We start from the raw sequence: 16,605 nt of genomic DNA, 5'->3' as shown, positions 1-16,605 counted from the left end.
GGACAGTCTTCCTCAGAACCAGTACCATAAACCGGACAGTCATCCTCAGACCCGGTGCCATAAACCTGACAGTCTTCCTCAGACCCAAGTTCCATAAACCAGACAGTCTTCATCAGACCCAGTACCATAAACCGGACAGTCTTACTCAGACCCAGTGCCATAAACCGAACAGTCTTCCTCAGACCCAAGTACCATAAACCGGACAGTCTTCCTCAGAACCAGTACCATAAACCGGACAGTCTTCCTCAGACCCAGTGCCATAATCTGGACAGTTTTCCTCAGACCCAAGTACCATAAACGGGACTGTCTTCCTCAGACCCAAGAACCATAAATCGGAGAGGCTTCCTCAGCAACAAGTACGAAAAACCGGACAGTCTTCCTCAGACCCAGTGCCATAAACCGGACTGTCTTCATCAGACCCGTGCCATAAACCTTCAGTCATCTTCAGCAACATGTACTATAAACCGGACAGTCTTCCTCAGACCCAAGTGCCATAAACCGGACAGTCTTCCTCAGACCAAGTGCCATAAACAGGACAGTGTTCCTCAGACCCAGTGCCATAAACCGGACTGTCTTTATCAGACCCAGTGCCATAAACGGGACAGTCTACTCAGACCCAAGTACCATAAACCGGACAGACTTCCTCAGCAACAATACCATAAACTGGACAGTCTTCCTCAGACCCAGTGCCATAATCCGGACTGTCTTCCTCAGACCCAGTGCCATAAACCGGACAGTCTTCCTCAGAACCAGTACCATAAACCGGACAGTCTTCCTGAGACCCAGTGCCATAATCCGGACAGTTTTCCTCAGACCCAAGTACCATAAACCGTACAGTCTTCCTCAGACCAAGTGCCATAAACCGGACTGTCTTCATCAGACACAGTGCCATAAACCGGACAGTCTTCCTCAGACCCAAGTACCATAAACCGGACAGTCTTCCTCAGAACCAGTACCATAAACCGGACAGTCTTCCTCAGACCCAGTGCCATAATCCGGACAGTTTTCCTCAGACCCAAGTACCATAAACGGGACAGTCTTCCTCAGACCCAAGAACCATAAATCGGACAGGCTTCCTCAGCAACAAGTACGAAAAACCGGACAGTCTTCCTCAGACCCAGTGCCATAAACCGGACAGTCTTCCTCAGACCCAAGTATCATAAACCGGACAGTCTTCCTCAGCAACAATACCATAAACTGGACAGTCTTCCTCAGACCAAGCGCCATAAACAGGACAGTGTTCCTCAGACCGAGTGCCATGAACAGGACAGTCTTCCTTAGTCCCAGTGCCATAAACCGGACAGTCTTCCTCAGACCCAAGTACCATAAACGGGACAGTCTTCCTCAGACGCAAGTACCATAAACCCGACAGTCTTCCTCAGTCCCAGTGCCATAAACCAGACAGTCTTCCTCAGCAACAAGTACCATAAACCGGACTGTCTTCCTCAGACCCAGTGCCATAAACCGGACAGTCTTCCTCAGCAACAGGTACCATAAAACGGACAGTCTTCCTCAGACCCAAGTACGATAAACCGGACAGTCTTCCTCAGACCCTGTGCCATAAACCGGACAGTCTTCCTCAGAACCAGTGCCATAAACCAGACAGTCTTCCTCAGACCCAAGTTCCATAAACCAGACAGTCTTCATCAGACCCAGTGACATAAACCGGACTGTCTTCATCAGACCCAGTGCCATAAACCGGACAGTCTTCCTCAGACTCAGCGCCATAAACCGGACAGTCTTCCTCAGAACCGGTACCATAAACCGGACAGTCTTCCTCAGACCCAGTGCCATAATCCGGACAGTTTTCCTCAGACCCAAGTACCATAAACGGGACAGTCTTCCTCAGACCCAAGAACCATAAATCGGACAGGCTTCCTCAGCAACAAGTACGAAAAACAGGACAGTCTTCCTCAGACCCAGTGCCATAAACCGGACAGTCTTTCTCAGACCCAGTGCCATAAACTGGACAGTCTTCATCAGACTCAGTGCCATAAACCGTACAGTCTTCTTCAGCAACATGTACTATAAACCGGACAGTCTTCATCAGACCCAGTGCCATAAACGGGACAGTCTCCTCAGACCCAAGTACCATAAACTGGACAGTCTTCCTCAGCAACAATACCATAAACTGGACAGTCTTCCTCAGACCAAGTGCCATAAACAGGACAGTGTTCCTTAGACCCAGTGCCATAAACCGGACTGTCTTCATCAGACCCAAGTACCATAAACCGGACAGTCTTCCTCAGAACCAGTACCATAAACCGGACAGTCATCCTCAGACCCGGTGCCATAAACCTGACAGTCTTCCTCAGACCCAAGTTCCATAAACCAGACAGTCTTCATCAGACCCAGTACCATAAACCGGACAGTCTTACTCAGACCCAGTGCCATAAACCGAACAGTCTTCCTCAGACCCAAGTACCATAAACCGGACAGTCTTCCTCAGAACCAGTACCATAAACCGGACAGTCTTCCTCAGACCCAGTGCCATAATCTGGACAGTTTTCCTCAGACCCAAGTACCATAAACGGGACTGTCTTCCTCAGACCCAAGAACCATAAATCGGAGAGGCTTCCTCAGCAACAAGTACGAAAAACCGGACAGTCTTCCTCAGACCCAGTGCCATAAACCGGACTGTCTTCATCAGACCCGTGCCATAAACCTTCAGTCATCTTCAGCAACATGTACTATAAACCGGACAGTCTTCCTCAGACCCAAGTGCCATAAACCGGACAGTCTTCCTCAGACCAAGTGCCATAAACAGGACAGTGTTCCTCAGACCCAGTGCCATAAACCGGACTGTCTTTATCAGACCCAGTGCCATAAACGGGACAGTCTACTCAGACCCAAGTACCATAAACCGGACAGACTTCCTCAGCAACAATACCATAAACTGGACAGTCTTCCTCAGACCCAGTGCCATAAACCGGACTGTCTTTATCAGACCCAGTGCCATAAACGGGACAGTCTACTCAGACCCAAGTACCATAAACCGGACAGACTTCCTCAGCAACAATACCATAAACTGGACAGTCTTCCTCAGACCCAGTGCCATAAACCGGACTGTCTTCCTCAGACCCAGTGCCATAAACCGGACAGTCTTCCTCAGAACCAGTACCATAAACCGGACAGTCTTCCTGAGACCCAGTGCCATAATCCGGACAGTTTTCCTCAGACCCAAGTACCATAAACCGTACAGTCTTCCTCAGACCAAGTGCCATAAACCGGACTGTCTTCATCAGACACAGTGCCATAAACCGGACAGTCCTCCTCAGACCCAAGTACCATAAACCGGACAGTCTTCCTCAGAACCAGTACCATAAACCGGACAGTCTTCCTCAGACCCAGTGCCATAATCCGGACAGTTTTCCTCAGACCCAAGTACCATAAACGGGACAGTCTTCCTCAGACCCAAGAACCATAAATCGGACAGGCTTCCTCAGCAACAAGTACGAAAAACCGGACAGTCTTCCTCAGACCCAGTGCCATAAACCGGACAGTCTTCCTCAGACCCAAGTATCATAAACCGGACAGTCTTCTCAGAACCAGTACTATAAACCGGACAGTCATCCTCAGACCCAGTGCCATAAACCTGACAGTCTTCCTCAGACCCAGTGCCATAAACCGGACAGTCTTCCTCAGACACAGTGCCATAAACCGGACAGTCTTCCTCAGACCCAGTGCCATAAACCGGACAGTCTTCCTCAGACCCAAGTACCATAAACCGGACAGTCTTCCTCAAAACCAGTACCATAAACTGGACAGTCATCCTCAGACCCAGTGCCATAAACCTGACAGTCTTCCTCAGACCTAGTGCCATAATCCGGACAGTTTTCCTCAGACCCAAGTACCATAAACGGGACAGACTTCCTCAGACCCAAGAACCATAAACCGGACAGTCTTCCTCAGACCCAGTGCCATAAACCGGACAGTCTTCCTCAGACCCAGTGCCATAAACCAACAGTCTTACTCAGACCCAGTACCATGAACTGGACAGTCTTCATCAGACCCAGTGCCATAAACCGGACAGTCTTCTTCAGCAACATGTACTATAAACCGGACAGTCTTCATCAGACCCAGTGCCATAAACGGGACCGTCTCCTCAGACCCAAGTACCATAAACCGGACAGTCTTCCTCAGCAACAATACCATAAACTGGACAGTCTTCCTCAGACCAAGTGCCATAAACAGGACAGTGTTCCTCAGACCGAGTGCCATGAACAGGACAGTCTTCCTCAGTCCCAGTGCCATAAACCGGACAGTCTTCCTCAGACCCAAGTACCATAAACGGGACAGTCTTCCTCAGACGCAAGTACCATAAACCCGACAGTCTTCTTCAGTCCCAGTGCCATAAACCAGACAGTCTTCCTCAGCAACAGGTACCATAAAACGGACAGTCTTCCTCAGACCCAAGTACGATAAACCGGACAGTCTTCCTCAGACCCTGTGCCATAAACCGGACAGTCTTCCTCAGAACCAGTGCCATAAACCAGACAGTCTTCCTCAGACCCAAGTTCCATAAACCAGACAGTCTTCATCAGACCCAGTGACATAAACCGGACTGTCTTCATCAGACCCAGTGCCATAAACCGGACAGTCTTCCTCAGACTCAGCGCCATAAACCGGACAGTCTTCCTCAGAACCAGTACCATAAACCGGACAGTCTTCCTCAGACCCAGTGCCATAATCCGGACAGTTTTCCTCAGACCCAAGTACCATAAACGGGACAGTCTTCCTCAGACCCAAGAACCATAAATCGGACAGGCTTCCTCAGCAACAAGTACGAAAAACAGGACAGTCTTCCTCAGACCCAGTGCCATAAACCGGACAGTCTTTCTCAGACCCAGTGCCATAAACTGGACAGTCTTCATCAGACTCAGTGCCATAAACCGTACAGTCTTCTTCAGCAACATGTACTATAAACCGGACAGTCTTCATCAGACCCAGTGCCATAAACGGGACAGTCTCCTCAGACCCAAGTACCATAAACTGGACAGTCTTCCTCAGCAACAATACCATAAACTGGACAGTCTTCCTCAGACCAAGTGCCATAAACAGGACAGTGTTCCTTAGACCCAGTGCCATAAACCGGACTGTCTTCATCAGACCCAAGTACCATAAACCGGACAGTCTTCCTCAGAACCAGTACCATAAACCGGACAGTCATCCTCAGACCCGGTGCCATAAACCTGACAGTCTTCCTCAGACCCAAGTTCCATAAACCAGACAGTCTTCATCAGACCCTGTGACATAAACCGGACTGTCTTCATCAGACCCAGTGCCATAAACCGGACAGTCTTCCTCAGACCCAGTGCCATAAACCGGACAGTCTTCCTCAGAACCAGTACCATAATCCGGACAGTTTTCCTCAGACCCAGTGCCATATACCGGACAGTCTTCCTCAGACCCAAGTACCATAAACCGGACAGTCTTCCTCAGACCAAGTGCCATAAACTGGACAGTCTTCATCAGATCCAGTGCCATAAACCGGACAGTCTTCCTCAGCAACAAGTACCATAAACCGAACAGTCTTCCTCAGCAACAAGTACGAAAAACCGGACAGTCTTCCTCAGACCCAGTGCCATAAACCGGACAGTCTTCATCAGATCCAGTGCCATAAACCGGACAGTCTTCCTCAGCAACAAGTACCATAAACCGGACAGTCTTCCTCAGCAACAAGTACCATAAACCGGACAGTCTTCATCAGACCCAGTGCCATAAACCGGACAGTCTTCCTCAGCAACAAGTACCATCAACCAGACAGTCTTCATCAGACCCAGTGCGATAAACCGGACAGACTTCCTCAGACCCAGTGCCATAAACCGGACAGTCTTCCTCAGACCCAGTGCCATAAACCGGACAGTCTTCCTCAGACCCAAGTACCATAAACCGGACAGTCTTACTCAGACCCAAGTACCATAAACCGGACAGTCTTCCTCAGACCCAGTGCCATAAACTGGACAGTCTTCATCAGATCCAGTGCCATAAACCGGACAGTCTTCCTCAGCAACAAGTACCATAAACCGGACAGTCTTCCTCAGCAACAAGTACCATAAACCGGACAGTCTTCATCAGACCCAGTGCCATAAACCGGACAGTCTTCCTCAGACTCAGTGCCATAAACTGGACAGTCTTCATCAGATCCAGTGCCATAAAACGGACAGTCTTCCTCAGCAACAAGTACCATAAACCGGACAGTCTTCATCAGACCCAGTGCCATAAACCGGACAGTCTTCCTCAGACTCAGTGCCATAAACCGGACAGTCTTCCTCAGACCAATTGCCATAAACCGGACAGTCTTCATCAGACTCAGTGCCATAAACCGGACAGTCTTCATCAGACTCAGTGCCATAAACCGGACAGTCTTCCTCAGACAAAGTGCCATAAACCGGACAGTCTTCCTCAGCAACAAGTACCATAAACCGGACAGTCTTCCTCAGCAACAAGTACCATAAACCGGACAGTCTTCATCAGACCCAGTGCCATAAACCGGACAGTCTTCCTCAGACTCAGTGCCATAAACCGGACAGTCATCCTCAGACGCAAGTACCATAAACCGGACAGTCTTCCTCAGAACAAGTACCATAAACCGGACAGTCATCCTCAGACCCAGTGCCATAAACCTGACAGTCTTCCTCAGACCCAAGTTCCATAAACCAGACAGTCTTCATCAGACCCAGTGACATAAACCGGACTGTCTTCATCAGACCCAGTGCCATAAACCGGACAGTCTTCCACAGACCCAGTGCCATAAACCGGACAGTGTTCCTCAGAACCAGTACCATAAACCGGACAGTCTTCCTCAGACCCAGTGCCATAATCCGGACAGTTTTCCTCAGACCAAAGTACCATAAACGGGACAGTCTTCCTCAGACCCAAGAACCATAAATCGGACAGGCTTCCTCAGCAACAAGTACGAAAAACCGGACAGTCTTCCTCAGACCCAGTGCCATAAACCGGACAGTCTTTCTCAGACCCAGTGCCATAAACTGAACAGTCTTCATCAGACTCAGTGCCATAAACCGGACAGTCTTCTTCAGCAACATGTACTATAAACCGGACAGTCTTCCTCAGACCCAGTGCCATAAACCGGACAGTCTTCCTCAGACCCAGTACCATGAACTGGACAGCCTTCATCAGACCCAGTGCCATAAACCGGACAGTCTTCTTCAGCAACATGTACTATAAACCGGACAGTCTTCATCAGACCCAGTGCCATAAACGGGACCGTCTCCTCAGACCCAAGTACCATAAACCGGACAGTCTTCCTCAGCAACAATACCATAAACTGGACAGTCTTCCTCAGACCAAGTGCCATAAACAGGACAGTGTTCCTCAGACCGAGTGCCATGAACAGGACAGTCTTCCTCAGCAACAAGTACCATAAACCGGACTGTCTTCCTCAGACCCAGTGCCATAAACCGGACAGTCTTCCTCAGCAACAGGTACCATAAAACGGACAGTCTTCCTCAGACCCAAGTACATTAAACCGGACAGTCTTCCTCAGACCCTGTGCCATAAACCGGACAGTCTTACTCAGACCCAGTACCATAAACCGGACAGTCTTACTCAGACGCAGTGCCATAAACCGAACAGTCTTCCTCAGACCCAGTGCCATAATCCGGACAGTCATCCTCAGACCCAAGTACCATAAACGGGACAGTCTTCCTCAGACCCAAGAACCATAAATCGGACAGGCTTCCTCAGCAAAAAGTACGAAAAACCAGACAGTCTTCCTCAGACCCAGTGCCATAAACCGGACAGTCTTCCTCAGACCCAGTGCCATAAACTGGACTGTCTTCATCAGACCCAGTGCCATAAACCGTCAGTCTTCTTCAGCAACATGTACTATAAACCGGACAGTCTTCCTCAGACCCAAGTGCCATAAACCGGACAGTCTTCCTCAGACCCAGTGCCATAAACGGGAAAGTCTCCTCAGACCCAAGCACCATAAACCGGAGAGTCTTCCTCAGCAACAATACCATAAACTGGACAGTCTTCCTCAGTCCAAGTGCCATAAACAGGACAGTGTTCCTCAGACCCAGTGCCATAAACCGGACTGTCTTTATCAGACCCAGTGCCATAAACGGGACAGTCTACTCAGACCCAAGTACCATAAACCGGACAGTCTTCCTCAGCAACAATACCATAAACTGGACAGTCTTCCTCAGAACCAGTACCATAAACCGGACAGTCTTCCTCAGACCCAGTGCCATAATCCGGACAGTTTTCCTCAGACCCAAGTACCATAAACCGGACAGTCTTCCTCAGACCAAGTGCCATAAACCGGACTGTCTTCATCAGACCCAGTGCCATAAACCGGACAGTCTTCCTCAGACCCAAGTACCATAAACCGGACAGTCTTCCTCAGAACCAGTACCATAAACCGGACAGTCTTCCTCAGACCCAGTGCCATAATCCGGACAGTTTTCCTCAGACCCAAGTACCACAAACGGGACAGTCTTCCTCAGACCCAAGAACCATAAATCGGACAGGCTTCCTCAGCAACATGTACGAAAAACCGGACAGTCTTCCTCAGACCCAGTGCCATAAACCGGACAGTCTTCCTCAGACCCAAGTATCATAAACCGGACAGTCTTCTCAGAACCAGTACTATAAACCGGACAGTCATCCTCAGACCCAGTGCCATAAACCTGACAGTCTTCCTCAGACCCAAGTTCCATAAACCAGACAGTCTTCATCAGACCCATTGCCATAAACCGGACAGACTTCCTCAGACACAGTGCCATAAACCGGACAGTCTTCCTCAGACCCAGTGCCATAATCCGGACAGTTTTCCACAGACCCAAGTACCATAAACGGGACAGACTTCCTCAGACCCAAGAACCATAAATCGGACAGGCTTCCTCAGCAACAAGTACGAAAAACCGGACAGTCTTCCTCAGACCCAGTGCCATAAACCGGACAGTCTTCCTCAGACCCAGTACCATGAACTGGACAGTCTTCATCAGACCCAGTGCCATAAACCGGACAGTCTTCTTCAGCAACATGTACTATAAACCGGACAGTCTTCATCAGACCCAGTGCCATAAACGGGACCGTCTCCTCAGACCCAAGTACCATAAACCGGACAGTCTTCCTCAGCAGCAATACCATAAACTGGACAGTCTTCCTCAGACCAAGTGCCATAAACAGGACAGTGTTCCTCAGACCGAGTGCCATTAACAGGACAGTCTACCCCAGTCCCAGTGCCATAACCCGGACAGTCTTCCTCAGACCCAAGTACCATAAACGGGACAGTCTTCCTCAGACGCAATACCATAAACCGGACAGTCTTCCTCAGTCCCAGTGCCATAAACCAGACAGTCTTCCTCAGCAACAAGTACCATAAACCGGACTGTCTTCCTCAGACCCAGTGCCATAAACCGGACAGTCTTCCTCAGCAACAGGTAACATAAAACGGACAGTCTTCCTCAGACCCAAGTACGATAAACCGGACAGTCTTCCTCAGACCCTGTGCCATAAACCGGACAGTCTTCCTCAGAACCAGTACCATAAACCGGACAGTCTTCCTCAGACCCAGTGCCATAATCCGGACAGTTTTCCTCAGCCCAAAGTACCATAAACGGGACAGTATTCCTCAGACCCAAGAACCATAAATCGGACAGGCTTCCTCAGCAACAAGTACGAAAAACCGGACAGTATTCCTCAGACCCAGTGCCATAAACCGGACAGTCTTCCTCAGACCCAGTGCCATAAACTGGACTGTCTTCATCAGACCCAGTGCCATAAACCGTCAGTCTTCTTCAGCAACATGTACTATAAACCGGACAGTCTTCCTCAGACCCAAGTGCCATGAACCGGACAGTCTTGTTCAGCAACATGTACTATAAACCGGATAGTCTTCATCAGACCCAGTGCCATAAACGGGACAGTCTACTCAGACCCAAGTACCATAAACCGGACAGTCTTCCTCAGCAACAATACCATGAACTGGACAGTCTTCCTCAGACCAAGTGCCATAAAAAGTACAGTGTTCCTGAGACCCAGTGCCATAAACCGGACTGTCTTCATCAGACCCAGTGCCATAAACCGGACAGTCTTCCTTAGACCCACTGCCATAAACCGGACAGTCTTCCTCAGACCCAAGTACCGTAAACCGGACAGTCTTCCTCAGAACCAGTACCATAAACCGGACAGTCTTCCTCAGACCCAGTGCCATAATCCGGACAGTTTTCCTCAGACCCAAGTACCATAAACCGGACAGTCTTCCTCAGACCAAGTGCCATAAACCGGACTGTCTTCATCAGACCCAGTGCCATAAACTAGACAGTCTTCCTCAGACCCAAGTACCATAAACCAGACAGTCTTCCTCAGAACCAGTACCATAAACCGGACAGACTTCCTCAGACCCAGTGCCATAAACCGGACAGTCTTCCTGAGACCCAGTGCCATAAACCGGACAGACTTCCTCAGACCCAGTGCCATAAACCGGACAGTCTTCCTCAGACCCAAGTACCATAAAACGGAAAGTCTTCCTCAGACCAAGTGCCATAAACTGGACAGTCTTCATCAGATCCAGTGCCATAAACTGGACAGTCTTCCTCAGCAACAAGTACCATAAACCGGACAGTCTTCCTCAGCAACAGGTACCATAAAACAGACAGTCTTCCTCAGACCCAAGTACGATAAACCGGACAGTCTTCCTCAGACCCTGTGCCATAAACCGGACAGTCTTCCTCAGAACCTGTGCCATAAACCAGACAGTCTTCCTCAGACCCAGTGCCATAAACCGGACAGTCTTCCTCAGACCCAGTGCCATAATCCGGACAGTTTTCCTCAGACCCAAGTACCATAAACGGGACAGTCTTCCTCAGACCCAAGAACCATAAATCGGACAGGCTTCCTCAGCAACAAGTACGAAAAACCGGAAAGTCTTCCTCAGACCCAGTGCCATAAACCGGACAGTCTTTCTCAGACCCAGTGCCATAAACTGGACAGTCTTCATCAGACTCAGTGCCATAAACCGTACAGTCTTCTTCAGCAACATGTACTATAAACCGGACAGTCTTCATCAGACCCAGTGCCATAAACGGGACAGTCTCCTCAGACCCAAGTACCATAAACTGGACAGTCTTCCTCAGCAACAATACCATAAACTGGACAGTCTTCCTCAGACCAAGTGCCATAAACAGGACAGTGTTCCTCAGACCCAGTGCCATATACCGGACAGTCTTCCTCAGACACAAGTACCAAAAACCGGACAGTCTTCCTCAGATCCAGTGCCATAAACCGGACAGTCTTCATCAGATCCAGTGCGATATACCGGACAGACATCCTCAGTCCCAGTGCCATAAACCGGACAGTCTTCCTCTGACCCAGTGCCATAAACCGGACAGTCTTCCTCAGACCCAAGTACCATAAACCGGACAGTCTTACTCAGACCCAAGTACCATAAACCGGACAGTCTTCCTCAGACCCAGTGCCATAAACCGGACAGTCTTCCTCAGCAACAAGTACCATAAACCGGACAGTCTTCCTCAGCAACCAGTACCTCAGACCCAGTGCCATAAACCGGACAGTCTTCATCAGACTCAGTGCCATAAACCGGACAGTCTTCCTCAGACCAAGTGCCATAAACCGGACAGTCTTCCTCAGCAACAAGTACCATAAACCGGACAGTCTTCCTCAGCAACAAGTACCATAAACCGGACAGTCTTCCTCAGACTCAGTGCCATAAACCGGACAGTCTTCCTCAGACCCAAGTACCATAAACCGGACAGTCTTCCTCAGAACAAGTACCATAAACCGGACAGTCATCCTCAGACCCAGTGCCATAAACCTGACAGTCTTCCTCAGACCCAAGTTCCATAAACCAGACAGTCTTCATCAGACCCAGTGACATAAACCGGACTGTCTTCCTCAGACCCAGTGCCATAAACCGGACAGACTTCCTCAGAACCAGTACCATAAACCGGACAGTCTTCCTCAGACCCAGTGCCATAATCCGGACAGTTTTCCTCAGACCCAAGTACCATAAACGGGACAGTCTTCCTCAGACACAAGAACCATAAATCGGACAGGCTTCCTCAGCAACAAGTACGAAAAACCGGACAGTCTTCCTCAGACCCAGTGCCATAAACCGGACAGTCTTTCTCAGACCCAGTGCCATAAACTGGACAGTCTTCATCAGACTCAGTGCCATAAACCGGACAGTCTTCTTCAGCAACATGTACTATAAACCGGACAGTCTTCATCAGACCCAGTGCCATAAACGGGACAGTCTCCTCAGACCCAAGTACCATAAACTTTACAGTCTTCCTCAGACCAAGAGCCATAAACAGGACAGGGTTCCTTAGACCCAGTGCCATAAACCGGACAGTCTTCATCAGATCCAGTGCGATAAACCGGACAGACATCCTCAGACCCAGTGCCATAAACCGGACAGTCTTCCTCTGACCCAGTGCCATAAACCGGACAGTCTTCCTCAGACCCAAGTACCACAAACCGGACAGTCTTACTCAGACCCAAGTACCATAAACCGGACAGTCTTCCTCAGACCCAGTGCCATAAACCGGACAGTCTTCCTCAGCAACAAGTACCATAAACCGGACAGTCTTCCTCAGCAACAAGTACCATAAACCGGACAGTCTTCATCAGACCCAGTGCCATAAACCGGACTGTCTTCCTCAGCAACCAGTACCTCAGACCCAGTGCCATAAACCGGACAGTCTTCATCAGACCAAGTGCCATAAACCGGACAGTCTTCCTCAGCAACAAGTACCATAAACCGGACAGTCTTCCTCAGCAACAAGTACCATAAACCGGACAGTCTTCCTCAGACTCAGTGCCATAAACCGGACAGTCTTCCTGAGACCCAAGTACCATAAACCGGACAGTCTTCCTCAGAACAAGTACCATAAACCGGACAGTCATCCTCAGACCCAGTGCCATAAACCTGACAGTCTTCCTCAGACCCAAGTTCCATAAACCAGACAGTCTTCCTCAGACCCAGTGCCATAAACCGGACAGTCTTTCTCAGACCCAGTGCCATAAACTGGACAGTCTTCATCAGACTCAGTGCCATAAACCGTACAGTCTTCTTCAGCAACATGTACTATAAACCGGACAGTCTTCATCAGACCCAGTGCCATAAACGGGACAGTCTCCTCAGACCCAAGTACCATAAACTGGACAGTCTTCCTCAGCAACAATACCATAAACTGGACAGTCTTCCTCAGACCAAGTGCCATAAACAGGACAGTGTTCCTCAGACCCAGTGCCATATACCGGACAGTCTTCCTCAGACACAAGTACCAAAAACCGGACAGTCTTCCTCAGATCCAGTGCCATAAACCGGACAGTCTTCATCAGATCCAGTGCGATATACCGGACAGACATCCTCAGTCCCAGTGCCATAAACCGGACAGTCTTCCTCTGACCCAGTGCCATAAACCGGACAGTCTTCCTCAGACCCAAGTACCATAAACCGGACAGTCTTACTCAGACCCAAGTACCATAAACCGGACAGTCTTCCTCAGACCCAGTGCCATAAACCGGACAGTCTTCCTCAGCAACAAGTACCATAAACCGGACAGTCTTCCTCAGCAACCAGTACCTCAGACCCAGTGCCATAAACCGGACAGTCTTCATCAGACTCAGTGCCATAAACCGGACAGTCTTCCTCAGACCAAGTGCCATAAACCGGACAGTCTTCCTCAGCAACAAGTACCATAAACCGGACAGTCTTCCTCAGCAACAAGTACCATAAACCGGACAGTCTTCCTCAGACTCAGTGCCATAAACCGGACAGTCTTCCTCAGACCCAAGTACCATAAACCGGACAGTCTTCCTCAGAACAAGTACCATAAACCGGACAGTCATCCTCAGACCCAGTGCCATAAACCTGACAGTCTTCCTCAGACCCAAGTTCCATAAACCAGACAGTCTTCATCAGACCCAGTGACATAAACCGGACTGTCTTCCTCAGACCCAGTGCCATAAACCGGACAGACTTCCTCAGAACCAGTACCATAAACCGGACAGTCTTCCTCAGACCCAGTGCCATAATCCGGACAGTTTTCCTCAGACCCAAGTACCATAAACGGGACAGTCTTCCTCAGACACAAGAACCATAAATCGGACAGGCTTCCTCAGCAACAAGTACGAAAAACCGGACAGTCTTCCTCAGACCCAGTGCCATAAACTGGACAGTCTTTCTCAGACCCAGTGCCATAAACTGGACAGTCTTCATCAGACTCAGTGCCATAAACCGGACAGTCTTCTTCAGCAACATGTACTATAAACCGGACAGTCTTCATCAGACCCAGTGCCATAAACGGGACAGTCTCCTCAGACCCAAGTACCATAAACTTTACAGTCTTCCTCAGACCAAGAGCCATAAACAGGACAGGGTTCCTTAGACCCAGTGCCATAAACCGGACAGTCTTCAGCAGATCCAGTGCGATAAACCGGACAGACATCCTCAGACCCAGTGCCATAAACCGGACAGTCTTCCTCTGACCCAGTGCCATAAACCGGACAGTCTTCCTCAGACCCAAGTACCACAAACCGGACAGTCTTACTCAGACCCAAGTACCATAAACCGGACAGTCTTCCTCAGACCCAGTGCCATAAACCGGACAGTCTTCCTCAGCAACAAGTACCATAAACCGGACAGTCTTCCTCAGCAACAAGTACCATAAACCGGACAGTCTTCATCAGACCCAGTGCCATAAACCGGACAGTCTTCCTCAGCAACCAGTACCTCAGACCCAGTGCCATAAACCGGACAGTCTTCATCAGACCAAGTGCCATAAACCGGACAGTCTTCCTCAGCAACAAGTACCATAAACCGGACAGTCTTCCTCAGCAACAAGTACCATAAACCGGACAGTCTTCCTCAGACTCAGTGCCATAAACCGGACAGTCTTCCTGAGACCCAAGTACCATAAACCGGACAGTCTTCCTCAGAACAAGTACCATAAACCGGACAGTCATCCTCAGACCCAGTGCCATAAACCTGACAGTCTTCCTCAGACCCAAGTTCCATAAACCAGACAGTCTTCATCAGACCCAGTGACATAAACCGGACTGTCTTCATCAGACCCAGTGCCATAAACCGGACAGTCTTCCTCAGACCCAGTGCCATAAACCGGACAGTCTTCCTCAGAACCAGTACCATAATCCGGACAGTCTTCCTCAGACCCAGAGCCATAATCCGGACAATTTTCCTCAGACCCAAGTACCATAAACGGGACAGTCTTCCTCAGACACAAGAACCATAAATCGGACAGGCTTCCTCAGCAACAAGTACGAAAAACCGGACAGTCTTCCTCAGACCCAGTGCCATAAACTGGACAGTCTTCATCAGACTCAGTGCCATAAACCGGACAGTCTTCTTCAGCAACATGTACTATAAACCGGACAGTCTTCATCAGACCCAGTGCCATAAACGGGACAGTCTCCTCAGACCCAAGTACCATAAACTGGACAGTCTTCCTCAGAACAAGAGCCATAAACAGGACAGGGTTCCTTAGACCCAGTGCCATAAACCGGACTGCCTTCATCAGACCCAGTGCCATAAACTGGACAGTCTTCCTCAGACCCAGTGCCATAAACCGGACAGTCTTCCTATGACCCAAGTACCATAAACCGGACAGTCTTCCTCAGAACCAGTACCATAAACCGGCCAGTCTTCCTCAGACCCAGTGCCATAAACCGGACAGTCTTCCTCAGACCCAGTACCATGAACTGGACAGTCTTCATCAGACCCAGTGCCATAAACCGGACAGTCTTCTTCAGCAACATATACTATAAACCGGACAGTCTTCATCAGACCCAGTGCCTTAAACGGGACCGTCTCCTAAGACCCAAGTACCATAAACCGGACAGTCTTCCTCAGCAACAATACCATAAACTGGACAGTCTTCCTCAGACCAAGTGCCATAAACAGGACAGTGTTCCTCAGACCGAGTGCCATGAACAGGACAGTCTTCCTCAGTCCCAGTGCCATAAACCGGACAGTCTTCCTCAGACCCAAGTACCATAAACGGGACAGTCTTCCTCAGACGCAAGTACCATAAACCGGACAGTTTTCCTCAGTCCCATTGCCATAAACCAGACAGTCTTCCTCAGCAACAAGTACCATAAACCGGACTGTCTTCCTCAGACCCAGTGCCATAAACCTGACAGTCTTCCTCAGCAACAGGTACCATAAAACGGACAGTCTTCCTCAGACCCAAGTACCATAAACCGGACAGTCTTCCTCAGACCCTGTGCCATAAACCGGACAGTCTTACTCAGACCCAGTACCATAAACCGGACAGTCTTCCTCAGAACCAGTACCATAAACCGGACAGTCTTCCTCAGACCCAGTGCCATAATCCGGACAGTTTTCCTCAGACCCAAGTACCATAAACGGGACAGTCTTCCTCAGACCCAAGAACCATAAATCGGACAGGCTTCCTCAGCAAAAAGTACGAAAAACCAGACAGTCTTCCTCAGACCCAGTGCCATAAACCGGACAGTCTTCCTCAGACCCAGTGCCATAAACCGTCAGTCCTCTTCAGCAACATGTACTATAAACCGGACAGTCTTCCTCAGACCCAAGTGCCATAAACCGGACAGTCTTCCTCAGAC

The sequence above is a fragment of the Hemitrygon akajei genome, chromosome 6 (assembly GCF_048418815.1).
Source record: "Hemitrygon akajei chromosome 6, sHemAka1.3, whole genome shotgun sequence".
Lineage (NCBI taxonomy): Eukaryota > Metazoa > Chordata > Chondrichthyes > Myliobatiformes > Dasyatidae > Hemitrygon > Hemitrygon akajei.
The sequence above is the reverse complement of the archived record's forward strand: the minus strand, read 5'-3'. Positions refer to the sequence as shown.